At 34.6% G+C, this 15,324-nt stretch overlaps 1 protein-coding gene and 2 long non-coding RNA genes across 6 annotated transcripts in view; 1 reads left to right on the plus strand and 2 right to left on the minus strand.

Annotated features, from left to right (window-relative positions):
- Positions 1 to 15,324, plus strand: part of olfm2a (olfactomedin 2a) — a 246,246-nt gene that overhangs the window by 85,830 nt on the left and 145,092 nt on the right.
- Positions 958 to 4,361, minus strand: LOC147846074 (uncharacterized). 3 transcript variants are annotated; one of them, XR_015480174.1, is made up of 8 exons: positions 4,319 to 4,361; positions 3,422 to 3,573; positions 2,953 to 3,004; positions 1,955 to 2,057; positions 1,762 to 1,869; positions 1,629 to 1,688; positions 1,363 to 1,537; positions 958 to 1,266 (listed from the first exon to the last, which is right to left on the minus strand). It is a non-coding gene; the product is annotated as an uncharacterized LOC147846074 (long non-coding RNA). The 3 variants fall into 3 exon arrangements; XR_015480173.1 differs by lacking the exon at positions 2,953 to 3,004; XR_015480175.1 differs by lacking the exons at positions 2,953 to 3,004; positions 4,319 to 4,361 and having other exon boundaries at positions 1,629 to 1,685; positions 3,422 to 3,471.
- On the minus strand, positions 8,186 to 13,721 carry LOC147846075 (uncharacterized). The gene is made up of 4 exons (XR_015481326.1): positions 11,586 to 13,721; positions 9,204 to 11,361; positions 8,776 to 9,169; positions 8,186 to 8,455 (listed from the first exon to the last, which is right to left on the minus strand). It is a non-coding gene; the product is annotated as an uncharacterized LOC147846075 (long non-coding RNA).

Here is a 15,324-nt window from a genome sequence, read left to right on the forward strand (position 1 = left end):
GTAAGATTTGCTGCATTGTAAGAATCATGAAAATATTGAGAAATGAGGTAACAATGATGAAAAGATATCCTTTCAAATGCTGCGAATAGTTCAAACCTCCAAATGATTAAAAATACATAGCCATTAACCAACAAAATAAAAATGCAAACATTTAAATTATCTAAACTAGAAGTAAAATATTTCTGTGCTGTATTTATAAGTTACTGTGTAGTTCTATGTCTACCAAAAATACATATTTCAATACATATTTTATTTTCATTCATTCATTTTCTTTTTGGCTTAGTACCTTTATTAACCAGGGGTCGCCACAGTGCTATGAACCGCCAACTTTTCCAGCATGTTATTATGCAGCAGATGCTCTTCCAGCTGCAATCCATCTCTTGGAAAATATTTTATTTTTTATCTTGCATTCAATAAAACATTATACAAAGTTAATTTTTATTTTCAGAATAACAACAATCGCACTGTTATCTCACAACAAGTGCAGCAGTTTTTTGTTAGACATTCTAACAAATGAATACAAATGTTTCAAAGTAAGGACAAAAATAAAAGGAGATTAATTTTTTTTTTTTTTAGAAAAATCCATGAGGACCAAATGGATTCATCAGATCTTTGATGTAAATCATAGGTTAATTTTTCCAGAGGTAGAAGTGTGGTTGCCTGACTCAGCCACATATTGACTGGAGGTATCTGAGCAGTTGACCATAATAATGTACATTTTTTGCCCAAGTATATGCAAAAATTTAATTTATCATAAAAATGTATCATAAAATTAATATTTTAAAAGCTCTTAATGTCACTTAATGTAATAATTTCATTTTAATATAGAGTTCCTTAAATCGTTATATGTTGTAAGCAGTTAGGCATACAATAATGCTCTTAATTTACAACACTGATTGATTTTAGAGGAATGCTTACATACTGTACATATCTATGTATTTAAAAAAAAAAAGACAATTTGGTTATAGATGATGACAATTTTATTTAATTTTTTACAGATTTTATTACATGCTTTAGATTCAGGGTTAAGGTCATCCTCTTCTGGATTACAGTAAAAGAAAATCCACAGTCAATGTCATACTCATCAGCTGGAGCTTTATTTAAAAAAAATCTATGTTCTCTGCTCCAGCCAAAACTTGCAGGTACCTTGCAGGTCTCTAGATTGCACCATCGTATTGTTGTTTATTTCTCAGTTATTTTGTTGCTTTTTGAGAATGATGATCCATAGACCTTTTAACCCCTCTTCGTTTAGGCCACATGTCGAATCTTAAAAGAAGAACACAACAACATAAAAATATATTAATATCCTTTGGACTGGGTAACCTTATGCTTATGTCTGTGCCAAAAAATACAAATACATACCAGTACATTTCAGTAGCAAACAAGCAAGAAAGTTCTTTGAAAGAACCAGGATGAGTTGAAAGGTATTTATAGTGGTTGACCATCTCTGCCACAAGAATCCACTGCTTCTCCTGAAGAATCCTGACTAGCAGGATGATGTTGAACACCCTCCTCTTTGTTGCTGGGTCAGCAGAGTCTGAAATATATTTATGAAAAGAAAGTTGTATAACAAGGATTATACGTCAACTTTTAAAGAATCAACACTGACAGAAGTCTAGTGTACATACCATGCAATATGACGAAGACATCCACATCACTTCTTCTTTTTGTTGTCTTTGCTTCTGCTACTGAAAAAAAAATGACAGTAATAGTAACACAATTTTTCATGACTACATGTAATATTAATAAGAATTTCCTCACCCTCTGCCCACTCCTCTACATCACAGACCAAAGTCTTCCAATTGGTTTCCAGTCACTGCCAGTTTCATGGATTCTGTTTTGCAACTTGCTTTGCAGAGCTGCTGCGGTCTACAATGATAAGCAATCAAAAAATCACAATACTATTTAAATAGGTTACTGAACAACTAAAACAAATTCTACTGGATATCGTTACCTTCTGATATCAACAGGTCAGCGAGATGGCCAAATTGTTGAATATCTGCTAATTCCAGCACATGACCATGAGAGTTACAGTAGCATGTCTGGTCACTGCAATCCTATAGAAGAAATATTGCACTGTTCAACCTCCTTCCCAAGAGTAAAACCAGGCATATCCTTGTATGCCTCACTCCATTTCACCTGGTTAACATATACAAACAAACAAACAAACAAACAAATAAATAAATAAGTAAACCAATAGGTTTTGGCATTTACTTGTAGATCAGTTTAAGACAGTCATATAGCTCATCTATCTCAGATATAAACTCATGTGCTTAGGCATGAAACACACTAAAATCATGGGCTTAAAGATGGTGCTGAAACTTTGGACAGCTTTTTGCAACTTTTTGGAGGTAGTGTCATTAGTTGATGTAGTCCACAAATCTTCCTGTCAATTCTTAATCCTTAGCTGTAAATAAACCTTCAAAAATGCCAGTGTTTGAAAAAGGAATGAAACAGTACAGAACAAGTGCATAACAGTTTATATCTTCTAATCTAATTTTCTTAGGTGAACATCACAGAGCTGTTTTCTTGTTAATTTAGTTTCAACACATACAGTTTAAAGTACCTCGTGCATTCATGAAATGGTTATGCTTATGGTTCATATCTACTTAAATTGGCAGTATATCTAGTGTGGAAGCAGAACAGATGAAGGGCTCTTCCTTGCAAATACTATCCACCTTGTATTGCACAGACTCCCACTCAAGAATATCTCAGAAAAATGTCTGCTGAGATCTTAGCAGTCCATTAAAAATAATTATACCAACATCTTTTCCACCAATGGAAAGAATATAAAAATACTTTAGGACATATTAATACTTGCATGACCAAATCTGAGATAAAAAAGGCCATCAGTATGCCTTAGTTTAAATAAAACCAAAATTTTACTCTAGCCCACTGTCACCTAGGTCTACAGATACAGGGACTAATGGAAACAATGAAGTACACACTGACAGTCACTGGAGCAAGGCCCTCTCACAGTTGGGAAGATTGGAGTTCCTATGAGCTGTACCAGATAAAAACAACAAAAAAATGTACATTTATAACATTTCTAACTTATCCTAAGACTAGTTGACAAGCAGCATAAGCAGTTCTAATTTCCTAAACCCCAATGTGGGCAGTTGATGGCCTATAAGTTGTCATAAAATCAGACAAAACAAAATACTTTCTGAAAAAGAAAAAAAATGGTTGGCCACTATCAACACCCAGAACAATTAGTTTTAAACAGTTAGGCCACAATATTTTGTGAGCTTATGCTGTAGTTTTTTAATGTTTGTCATAAACAATAGTAATAGTAAAACTAATGCGTTTCTTTCTGTTATTACAATAGTAGTGAAAGAATAAATGCATTTTATCTCATACAATCACATATGCCTAAACAATGTAGATATTTAATATACATGGAATGAAAAACTTCACTAACCCTTGACTGATTCCAGAGTGGTCTTGGCCTTCCTTACATGGTGGTGCTTTATGGAGATCACCAAGTTGTCATCAAAACTTGAGCTTATAATTGAGATCTTGGTGATAAATCTGAGTATTGAGGAATCACTCATGGTGATAGGCAGAAACAGACTGAAAGACACAAGAATTAATCAAACAAATATAAATGTGTTAACAGAGATAGAGAGAGAGACAAGTGCAATTTAACATATAAACATGGGTAAAGTGATTTTACTTTTTGCTTATTAGAAAACAAAATTGGATTTTTAAAGAAATCTAAAGAACCTGAAAAGAGCAAAGAAAAAATATTCATATCTGAACAGTGAACACCTTATAATGTACACCTGTATATATATATATATATATATATATATATATATATATATATATATATATATATATATATATATATATATATATATATATATATATATATATGTGTGTGTGTGTGTGTGTGTGTGGTAGATTAAGCTATTTTTTTGTTTAGTTTTGTGTTGTACAATGAATAAAATGTGCTCAGACGGGCAAAATTTCTGCCTTTTTCCTTTAAAGGCATGGAAAATAATTGTTTTTACAATAAACCTTTGGAAACACTTGATGTTCTTTAATATTGAAACAATTACGAATACATTTGTATTATTAGAGTTGCATATTGCATATTATATATAGATTTTGCACGAATTCTATTGTGGAAAACAACAATCTGGTTACACTGTTCCTTATCTTAAAATGTATATATTGTTCTAATGCATGACCAACGTTATATGTGAGAAAAATATGTTTTTAATAAATGAACTTGATGTAATTAGATAACGTCGCTAGTTTACAGTACATGCTTTATCAACAAATCGTGTTTATTTGTTTACTTTTTACTTACCTTGTGGAAAACCGCAGTGAACCTTGGGATCGCAATGAACCTTGGGATAGCGAGCATAGACTGTAAAAAATAGATCGCCACATACAATGACCCCAACTTTAATAAATAATTTAAAATGAAAAATATCAGCCGAAAACATTTTTAAACTTAGTACTTGAAATTTAATATTTTTTTTAAAGTAAAAAAATAATAAATAATATGAATGAATCAAAGTTTTATTAGGCATAGTTACCCTAAACTGGACAACCGAATATATTTTCACTCATTAAATATAAAGTAAATGATAAAATATTTATAAACACCAACTAATCTCCAATAAAAATATATTATGCAGCATTAACGTAATATTTAATGTTGACAGTTGAACTCATCTGAGAACTCACCGCTGATGCAGTTTGACCAATAGCAGAGCGGCGTTAAACTCACCGTGAAGGGATGTCACGTGGGCCGAAGTTTATTCATACAGTAGTTTCGACCCCGTTTACAGACGCTTTTCATGAACAAAATAAAAATTACATATTTTTAAAATAAGAAAACTAAGATAATAGGCGTAAATCAGGTTTTAAAAAGTTTGTTGACATCTATTGGTAATTATACGAGCCTCCAGCGTCTCCCTATGACGCCTCAGGCTCAGGCACAGATTCTATAGGGAATCCCTGCACGTCTAAATATGACGCTAAAGGGGTACCCTGTGCGTCAATAACTGACGCCGAGGGTTCCTGACCAAGCGTCAGTATGTGACGAGTTGGGAGTGAGAACGTGTTGTTGTCCTCATCTTTGCTTCTTCGTCTTCTCCTCTTCTTCTACGATGTTCCTTATGAGTCTTCTAGTCCTTCACACTGATCAAGGGAAGTGAATACTCTTATCTGGTGTTTACTAGAAAATCTGCCATCTATCTGATGAACTGTGTGTCTGTATACTCACCCACGAATGTTCCTTATGTGCCTTCGGATCCTTCACACTGATCAAGAGAAGCGCTTACACTTAAATAGTGTTTACTAGAAGATCTGCTATTGACCTGATGAAGTGTGTGTCTGCATACTTACCTGCTGATGTTCCCATGAACTAACTATATGCGAGATCGCCAACATCAGATGTTTACATTACCATGCTGTGAAAGAAGATTGCAAACAGCATTGACACCACTCCCCTACTTCCTCACTTTGATTAAGTGACTTTGTTTTGAACAAAACTATATAAACGATTACCATTATTGTCTTCCTTGTCTACCAGCGTGACACCTAGAACATATCTTTGTTAATTATTTTGTCCTCTAAAATGACATTAGATTGATTGCAGAATTTAATTAAACAATTATAGTTATGGAAAAATCCACAATTATTTAATTCCTGAAAAAAGCATATTTCAAATGTTGTGCTTATTTCAATTATTTAATAATGACACAACTCCCCACAGTTTAAGGCACATGAGTTTTCAATAAACACAATATATGTATTAATGTGAGATAGTCTACAAGTTGTACATTTTGATAACTGGTTGTGGTTTTTTTGACAGTTCTGGCACAAGGAGAATACAGTTGTCATATCATTTGATGAAAATAAGATTGCTGGTATTATGTGACTCACCCTAGTTGTTTGTTCCGAGTTGTTTTTATTTCCTGAAGCAAATTTAAAATGACATATGTAGAGAACAATATGTTTTTCGGTTCCTTTGGCATTTAAAATAAAAATGTGTGGTAAGATTTATCTACTTTCTACCACCTTCTATCTAAAATGACACATTAAAATTGTTGAATTAAATCCTGCAATCAATATAAAGTTCTCTCTTATGTATGTATGTGCTCTAACTCTCTCTAACCACTTAATTGCTCAGTAGCTTTTAGTATCCTGTTGATTTTCTTTCCATAATGTGAATTATCCAGTTATATTTAATACTGTACAAATCAATTTCCTAACCTTGACTAATAGGGCGTATCATACACCCGGCGCAATAGGGCGTGATTTGTTGTTAGTTTCAGACCAGCGCAACTGTAATTTTCACATTTTATGCCATGTTGTTTAAATAGCAAATCCATTTGTGCCTCTTTGTGGACTCATCGGTGTGCTGGTCTATAAAGAAGGTGTGGTAAGGTGCATTGTTGGCACGTTGCTATTTTGAGGAACTCTTTGCGCTTAAAGGAAATTAAATATGTAGGACTTCGGTGGAGTGCGTACAACATAATTTCCATACTTTGTGTAAGTAAAGGAGTAAAGAGGAAAAGTAGAGTAAAGAGAAAGTAAAGAGGCCGAATGGAGGAGGCTCGTTCTTTATCCTCGCGCTGCAGATGGTCTGTTTTCTCGCTATAGGGAATCATTCAGTTTTTTCACTTACAAAGTCCACCCTGTAAATAGCAAACATGCTATGGTGCAATGGAACTGACTCTTAAAAGGAATTTATGACAAGACTTTATTTTTGTTTAATGCATGTTATGCTCAAAACACAGACATAACTCATTAAGAGAATAAGCACAACCCTGTTAGTCCTGTTAGACCACAAACCACATGCTTTAAATAGCAAAAGTGGATTCAGACACGCTCCAAAGCTTTTTTGCCATGCGCTTTAGACTTTGTGCCTAGATCGTTAAAATAGAGCCCATAGAGTTCTGTAAAACTATGCTAAAGAAACACTCCCTTAATTTACAGCACAAGCTCTCATTTCACTGCTGCTGCTGCTCTGCACATTTTATATTGTTCTGTTTTACACACAATGTTGGGATGCAAGACAAATCGGTTAATTTTTGTGCTCAGCAGTGGAAGAGTGTGTAGATGTGCTGAATCCATAATCCTGCCGAAGGGAATCTAGAGGGGAAAAATAATAATAAATGTGAGTGAAAAGAAAGAGAGAGGGGGAAAAAAAGAATGGATGGAGTTGGAAGGAATGCGCCTCTGGGGTTATTATCTTAAACATCCTTATAAAGAACAGAGCAATAATTAGACCCCTATCACTCTGTCACTTTGATTTTCTCCTGCTGAATAGCACCGGCACTCCTTACAGATTGAGTTTAATTAGAATTATATCGTTAAATCAATATATGCACCACAATGGCTCAACAATAGGCTGAGAACTGGGGTGCGTGATGGATATATTTTCAAGTGAACGGAATTAGTTTAAAATATGTAGTCATCTTTTTTTTGTAGTGGTATTGGCAAGGTAGGTAGAGTTACAGCTTCCATTACAAGTTAACTTTACCTTACATAATTCATATTTTTACTGAGGTTTAAATGGTGTGATTACATTAAATATGGTAACACTTTTGTCACAATTTACGTTATCAACTAAATATTAACGACCACTACTTGCTTTATAAACTTGTAATTAGCTGCTTATAATAAACTAGTAGTTAGCTGTTTATTATTAGTTAGTAAAGTAAAAGTTGAGTTTAGGTTTTGGGAAGGATTAGGGATGCAGAATAAGATCATACTTTTTAACTACTAATGAACAATTAATATATTAATAATAGACAGGTACTATAATAATCCAGTTGTTTTTAGCATAAATAGTGACTTAAACTAAAGTGTTACCAAAAAGGTTAGAATATGAATGTAAACACAAATGGCTCAGTAGCTTTGGATATCCTGTTGATTTTCTTGCCATAGTGTGAATAACCCAGTAATACACCCGGTGCAATGAGGCGCAAGGTGTGGTTGGAGCGATTTGTTGCTATTTTACGCCATGTTGTTTATATAGCAAATCCATTTTTGCCTCTTTGTGGACTCATGGGTGTGGTGGTCTATAAAGAAGGTGTGTTAAGGTGCGCTTACCAAACAAAATTGTATATGTAGGCTAATGGATGACTTCAGCGGAATGCGTACAACACCATTTCTGTACTTTGTGAAAGTAAAGGAGTAAAGAGGAAAAGTAAAGTAAAGAGGCCGAATGGAGCAGGCTCTTTCTTTATCCTCGCGCTGCAGATGGTCTGTTTTACTGTTTTCTCGCTAGTAAAGCATTGAGTTTTTTCACTTACAAAGTCCACCCTGTAAATAGCAAATATGCCATGGTAAAAACATGATCATCTTTTTTTTTTTTGTAGTGGTATTGGCAAGGTAGTTAGAGTTAGAGTTTACCTTACATAATTCATATTTTTACTGAGGTTTAATCGGTATGATTAAATTAAATATGGTAACACTTTTGTCACAACTAACGGTATCAACAAATCATTAACGAACACTACTCGCTTAACAAACTATTAATTAGCTGTTTATTATTAGTTAGTAAGGTAGAAGTTAAGTTTAGGTTTTGGGAAGGAATAGGGATGCAGAATAAGGTCATACTTTATAACCACTAATGAACAATTAATATAATGATAATAGACAGGTACTATAATAAGACAGTAGCTTTTAGCATGAATTGTGACCTAAACTAAAGTGTTACCGAAAAGGTTAGTAGATGAATATTAACACAAAATAGGCATGAATGCATAATAAAAGATATTTAAGGTAACACTTTAGTTAGGTTACAATTCATGCTAATAACTTCCAGCTTATTACCTGCCTAATAATAATATATTAACTGTTGATTAGTACTTTTAAAATATGATCTTATTCTGCATGCCTAATCCTACCAAAAACTAAACCCAATTTATACCCTACTAACTAGTAATAAACAGCTAACTAGTAGTTTAGGAAGTGAGTAGTGTTTGTTGATGATTTGTTAATGTTGTGAATTGTGACTTGAACTTTTCTTAAAGTCACATCTGGGTGGAAGCAATTTTCTTCACTTATAAAAGTCAAAAAGTATACTTTTGGATGGCGGATAAACTTTTTTTTCCTATAATTTATTCACTTTAAAGGGATAGTTCACTCAAAATTAAAATTTTGGTCATCAATTAATCATCCTCTACTTGTCCCAAACCTGTTTTTTCTGTTGAACACAATGGAAGATATACTGAAGAATTATTGGGGGGAAAAAAAATAGACTTCGACAGTATGGCAGTTTTTTTCTAACATTCTTCAGAATATCTTGTTTTGTGTTTGTGTGCATTGATTGGATTTTAAAACCATTTGAGTGAATTTGAATTAGGAACTGTGGCTCAGTGGTCGCCTCACAGCAAGAAACAGTCCCAGCTGGGCCAGTTGGCATTTCCATGTGGAGCTTGCATGTTCTTCCTGTGCTGGCATAGGAAATACATATTTCAAATGCAAAATTATATATTTTTCTATGTCATTTGTATTTGATGGGGTTTATGAAAATGGGTTAAAAAAGCATCAAAATACTCTGGTGTCTTGTATTTTTAAAAATACTGTTAAAAACTTTCTCAGAAGTCTACATGATGACATTATAAAAATGTGGCCTCTGCTTGGAGCTATCTCAGTTATTTGTCTAGGCTTGAGAAATTATGGCAGGGGTACATTTGGAAGCAAGTCAAAAATCATTGAAAATAATATACTGCACAATGCTCAAATCAGTAATGTGTAATGGTGGTATCGTGTACAATACATCAGCATCTTTGCTCAAGAAATGAGGTGAAATAAAATATCAATCCAAAAACATGAATATGGAGCCAAAGGGAAGTTTAGGAATATAAAACACCTTAACATGCTGTACTGGTGTTTACTAAGGGGGTAAACTGAGACTCTTCCAGTTTAACAAGAACTGAAAAACTCTTGGGAGAACGAGTAAACTGCACAAATATTAGTAGATCTGGATGATTGCTGTTGTAGATGCCAAAAACATAAGACAAACAACATTAAAATAAGTCCTACTGTGGCAATACCGACAATATTTCATTGGCTGTTTCAAATGCCAGCAGTTGATCTGCAGGTGCACTGTATAGTTAATGAGGAGGAATATGTCTGTGTATGTCAGTGGCACAATACATTCTATGAGACACAAATAATAATACTTTAGTCTATAAAGACTGGTCAAACAATCCAGACTCCCGTTACAGCAGCAGCAGGATGTAAGAGTTTATTTGCAAAAACTGATGACTTTGATATATGGAAGTTTTCAGAAATCATGTTTTTAAATTAAGTGTTGAAGATTTCAATTGCAAAAAGAAATATTCAATAAATTATGTGAGCAAAACGTTCCAATAACCTCTTCATATGTCAACCTTTTAAAGCATATAAGACTGTTGAGAGATAGTGTCAATTTTACTGGCCACCCAATGGATGGAAACAAAATAAAGAGATGTACTGTATTTTGATCTGACCCAGGAACAGGGCTTGTACAAAATGTATAGTAAAATGAAAGAGAAACAAAGGTTTATGAATACTGTACCTCCTCATGTACAGGAGTAGAGGTGAATGAAGTAGCAAAGAAGCTGGCTTGAATTTACTCAGAGAAATGCTGTAGCTGTTAAAGATTGTTTACTTTACTGAATCAGCTTTAGTGGTGAAGGGATTCATAAATATGCCTATGGATAGAAGGTTTGCGAAGAAATGTCATGCTGTCTTGTAAAATTTTGTAGTATTTTCAAAATACAAAATACAGTATTTTATTTTTAATACATTTGTGGCTGCTGTATTTTATAGTTCATTTTAAAACATTTAAAATTGAAATATTTGGTATTTTTAACAAAAATTAATTTCTATGTATTTTTGCCCATCCCTCTATGTAAGGGTGTTTCCCAATACTGAATTGTGGTGGGAAGGGCATCCCCTACATAAAAAAAAAATATGTTGGAATAGATAGCAGTTCATTTCACTGTGGCGACCTCTGAAATAGGGACTGAGACAAAGGAAAATGAATGAATTAATAGAGATAAACGTTTTTTTTTTCCTTAAATAAACAAGATTTAAAACAATAACAAAAATTTTAATATGTACACATGGTATAAATTAACTTATGACAAAGTATCTTAATGTGCTCCTGATTTGTTTGGCTTTCTGAGAAATGCATAAAAAAATAATAATAAGAGAATGTGGATTTAATTGTATTTGAATCGCATACTGTAGGCCATTGCTACACATTGCTATGTTATTTCAAATATGTTGGTCAAAATATTCCTTTATCCTTGTGCATATCTAACTGTCCATTCAGTAGAAATCATTGTTTTGTTGGAATGAAGTCATTATATATGCCTTTCTGTATTAAGAACATCACTATCTTATGCAATCAAATATCTTCTCAGAGCCTGACTATCTTCTAGGCCAGGGGTGGCCAACCCTGTTCCTGGAGAGCCACCTTCCTGCAGATTTCAGTTGCAACCCATATCAAACACACCTGCCTTTAATTATCACGTGGTGTTCAGGTCCTAATTAATTGGTTCAGGTGTGTTTGATATGGGTAGCAACTGAAATCTGCAGGAAGGTGGCTTTCCAGGAACAGGTTTGGCCACCCCCATTCTCGGCAGTTTCTCAATATGCGTTCTTGCATCCTCGTGTTCTCGTGTAACATCATCATCAGCTGCCAAAGTTCAGTTCCAATACTCAAGACTGCAAGAAAGGAGGACGTGTGAAACTTCCCGTATGTGTTCTTAATATCGAGGAAGCTTCGATGCAGACTTGAGCACAGAACTCGCTCTAGAAGTCCCAGAAGTCATTGCGACTGGAGGTGGGAAGTGCAGCATTTTATTTAGATTTGTTTTTAACATTCAGAGATATCACTTATTTACCTGAGGAGTAACCCTAGATAAAACAGTGAAAGTAAACATTACGATGGACATCTTAATCGAGGAATAAACACATTAAGGGTGTTTATTTGCTGAAATACTTATTCAAATCTGTTTCATTTATATAGTGCAACGTATGTTTGTAATGTTTTTATGCAAAGTATATATTTTGAAAAGGGGAAAAACAATAAATGGTTGTATGAATGCTGTAATGTTTAAATAATTTTCCATTTAAAACGTGTGAAGGTCACATGACCATCAGGAAGAATGCAGCATCTCATTTCTCACAGGACGCATTCTCTGTTCTCGTGGTCTCCCGAGTTCGTTCTTCCAAGGACACCTGGCAAGACTGGTCTCCACAAGAATGCAAGTCTGTTCTCTTGAAATTGAGAAACAACCCTAGAGCTGGGGTTCTCAATCTCGGTTCTAGACTGCAGGTGTCTTCCATATTTTAGTACCAACCCCAATTAAACACACCTGAAGCCACTAATCAAGCTCTTTAGGTATGAAAAAACTTCCAGGAAAGTGTGTTGAGGGAAGATGGAGCTAAACTATGCAGGACACCGGCCTTCCAGGACCAACTTTAGGCACCCCGTTCTAGAGCCTGCTCAGTTAGACAAATCAGCTTCTTCCCAGTGTCAATTTAACCCCCTCTGAAAATTTGTAAAGCCTGCCTTATTTTTATAGTTAAGTATATCTTATAGCAGTGGATCCCAACAGGGGGATCCCGGCCCACAAGGGGACCTCAGCGAGCTCTTTGGGGGGTTGGGTCATATTTAAAAAAGGAAATTAGCAGTAGACAATTAGGAGAAAAATCATGTTGCCTTAGTTCATGTTATCCCCTGGCTGACCAAAAAAAAAATGGACACATATGTAATTCATCCTTCACAAAAAAGACTCATTGATCACTGTAGTGTTACTAATTCACCTTCAGCAGCTAATAATAATGACCCAAGCATACTGGAACCAGGTGAGGAAGCTACAAACATTTCGGTTCACAGCGCTAGCAATACTGGAAACATGAAATGCAGGAAATACAGAGATAGTCACCTGAACTATGATTTTGTTCCATTTTCTTGAAGCGAAAAGTCCCTGAGCAAGCCATATTGTATTATCTGCTCCTTAGTTCTTGCTAATGAATGCATGAGGTCATCCAAATTAAGAAGACATTTGCAGACAACTCATCGCCAATAGTGCAAGGTAGAAATGATGGTTTGTACTACTGATGGTTTGCTTGTATATTTTACGTTAGACTATTTTTTGTGCATGAACACTTGTGCATGAACGTGCAGGTGTCTGAAAATGTTCTCAACAAGTTAATACAACTTTCATTTAAGTGTGCCATTTAAGCGTTTGCTATCAACCGCAAACACAGATAATCATTTAACGTCATTTCAAGTTCATTCCAGTTATAGCAAGTGTGAAACTAGTGATGTCTAATGATGTGGGAGATTTATTTACTTTATAATTAGTCGGTTCATTTCTTACAGTTTAATCCATGTACATTTCAGGGGAAGTTGTAAACATTATAATTGGCCTTTATACTTGAATTATAGGGTAATCATTAAGGGGAGCCCTCAGTCTTTCACCTATATGGTGTCATTGGGGGCATTTACACAACACAGATTTCTAAAACATTTACTATTTTTTGCTCATCTAATTACATGGAAATGTTGTTTTGCTGGGCCTTTGACAAACATTTTGAAAACAGTATGTTTCATCCAAAGATGTAAATTAAATTATTGAAACCGGAATGTTGCATGAAACATCAGCAAATAAAGCACTGTTTTCTTACACGGAGTCAAAGAGAACAAAATCATCACTTCCTGATGAACTAGTATCATATATATCAAAAAGAAAAATGGAATTTGTTATGGTAGGAGAAGCCCCTATGGGTTTTTTTCTTATATAATAAATTAGTTGCACCTCAGAAGGCAAAATGCAATGAGTGTGTGGTAGCTTTTTGGAGGTGCGAGATAGCTCTTTGGGAGCGCAGCCACTCAAGACAGTTCTGGGAGGTAATCATCTCAAAGCACTTTCCAAGAGATTTTAGAATGACCAAAACAACATTTTAGGTATTTTACAATGTGGTCATTCCACAGTTTTTTTTTTATTATTATTGTCGTCACATCAAGGTAATTTTTACATCTCATATTCTGTTAGTTAAAACAAATTCACACTCCTTTTTTAATGTGTATGCTGGAATTTATTCAGTAAATGTGCTTCTATTGTAGTGTATGCAATTGTTTTAGTTTTTTTTATTAAAAGTTTACCCTACTCTGTTGTGCACATTTTTATGCACATTTTCAAAATGTTTTCTCATCTCGGCATTCGAATTAAGCATATTTTGAAAGGGCCATGAAAGCTCATCTGTCTCAGCAGAGTGTTTTCACACCTCTAGTTCGAAAAAAGTCAGGAAAGTTAGTGAGTCCAGCCAGAGAAGGGTTTGCACGAAAAGGGAGTTTCAGTACGTGCACAAAAGCTGGCAACACAAACACAGCTATACGTGGCACACATATATGACTACCAACATCTCAAAAAATGTGTTTTGGTGTTTCATGACCATTTCTTTTACTCCAAAGTGCACATATATCTCTTTTTGTAAACCACAAAAACATGATCTTATTTTTGTATATTAAGGGTGCACAGAGTCGAGAATGCATAAAGGGACATCTACTGGCCTGGTATAAACAACAGAGAACCGATGAAGACATTTAATACATGATTGTCATGTAAACGCTCTGGTTACATGCACTCTCATAATGTGATCCTAATGAGATTTAAGAAAAATACTGATTAAACTTTAATAGATGCAATCTGTAGCTTGTACTAAACATAATATTAAAGTATGTGTCATATGGCAATATTAAAAACCATAAACAAGCATGTAAATACTTTTATCTGCATGTATACTTCACTCTGACTGAACGTGTGCATGTGCTTGTGATGTGTACGCAGCTCCACAAATGAGCTTGGTAACGTTATTATGTTTTTTCCTGTAGTCTGAATTACTGAGCGCTTTCAACACAATGCATTGCCACCCGTTTGTGCTTCTTATCTACATCCAGATACAGTGTGAAGAGCTTGACACTGTGGCCAAAGCCAGTTACGAAGCCACTGGCATTGCAGCATTCATCATGGTGCCAGATAACTATCTATTAAGTCCATCGAAATGTGTTGTGCATTTGACTTTAGCAGGTAATGTGGACAAAATGGCTTTCTAATGTCTTCTAAGCAGTTTTTTTATTGTATATAAACAATTACTGTTTGTACTAATAATGGGTTCACAACAGACACTGTGTCACTGGCTTTAGATTACTTGTGGGGTGTTTGCAACCCAGATATGTTAAGCAAAATATGTTCCCTGGTCTATGTATGATACATATCCACATCCACATCTACATCTACATATCCATTAGAGGCCACTGTGTACATGTTGGTAGCTAGCTCTCTG

Source organism: Danio rerio, chromosome 3 (assembly GCF_052040795.2).
Source record: "Danio rerio strain M-AB ecotype USA chromosome 3, GRCz13ab, whole genome shotgun sequence".
Taxonomy (NCBI): domain Eukaryota; kingdom Metazoa; phylum Chordata; class Actinopteri; order Cypriniformes; family Danionidae; genus Danio; species Danio rerio.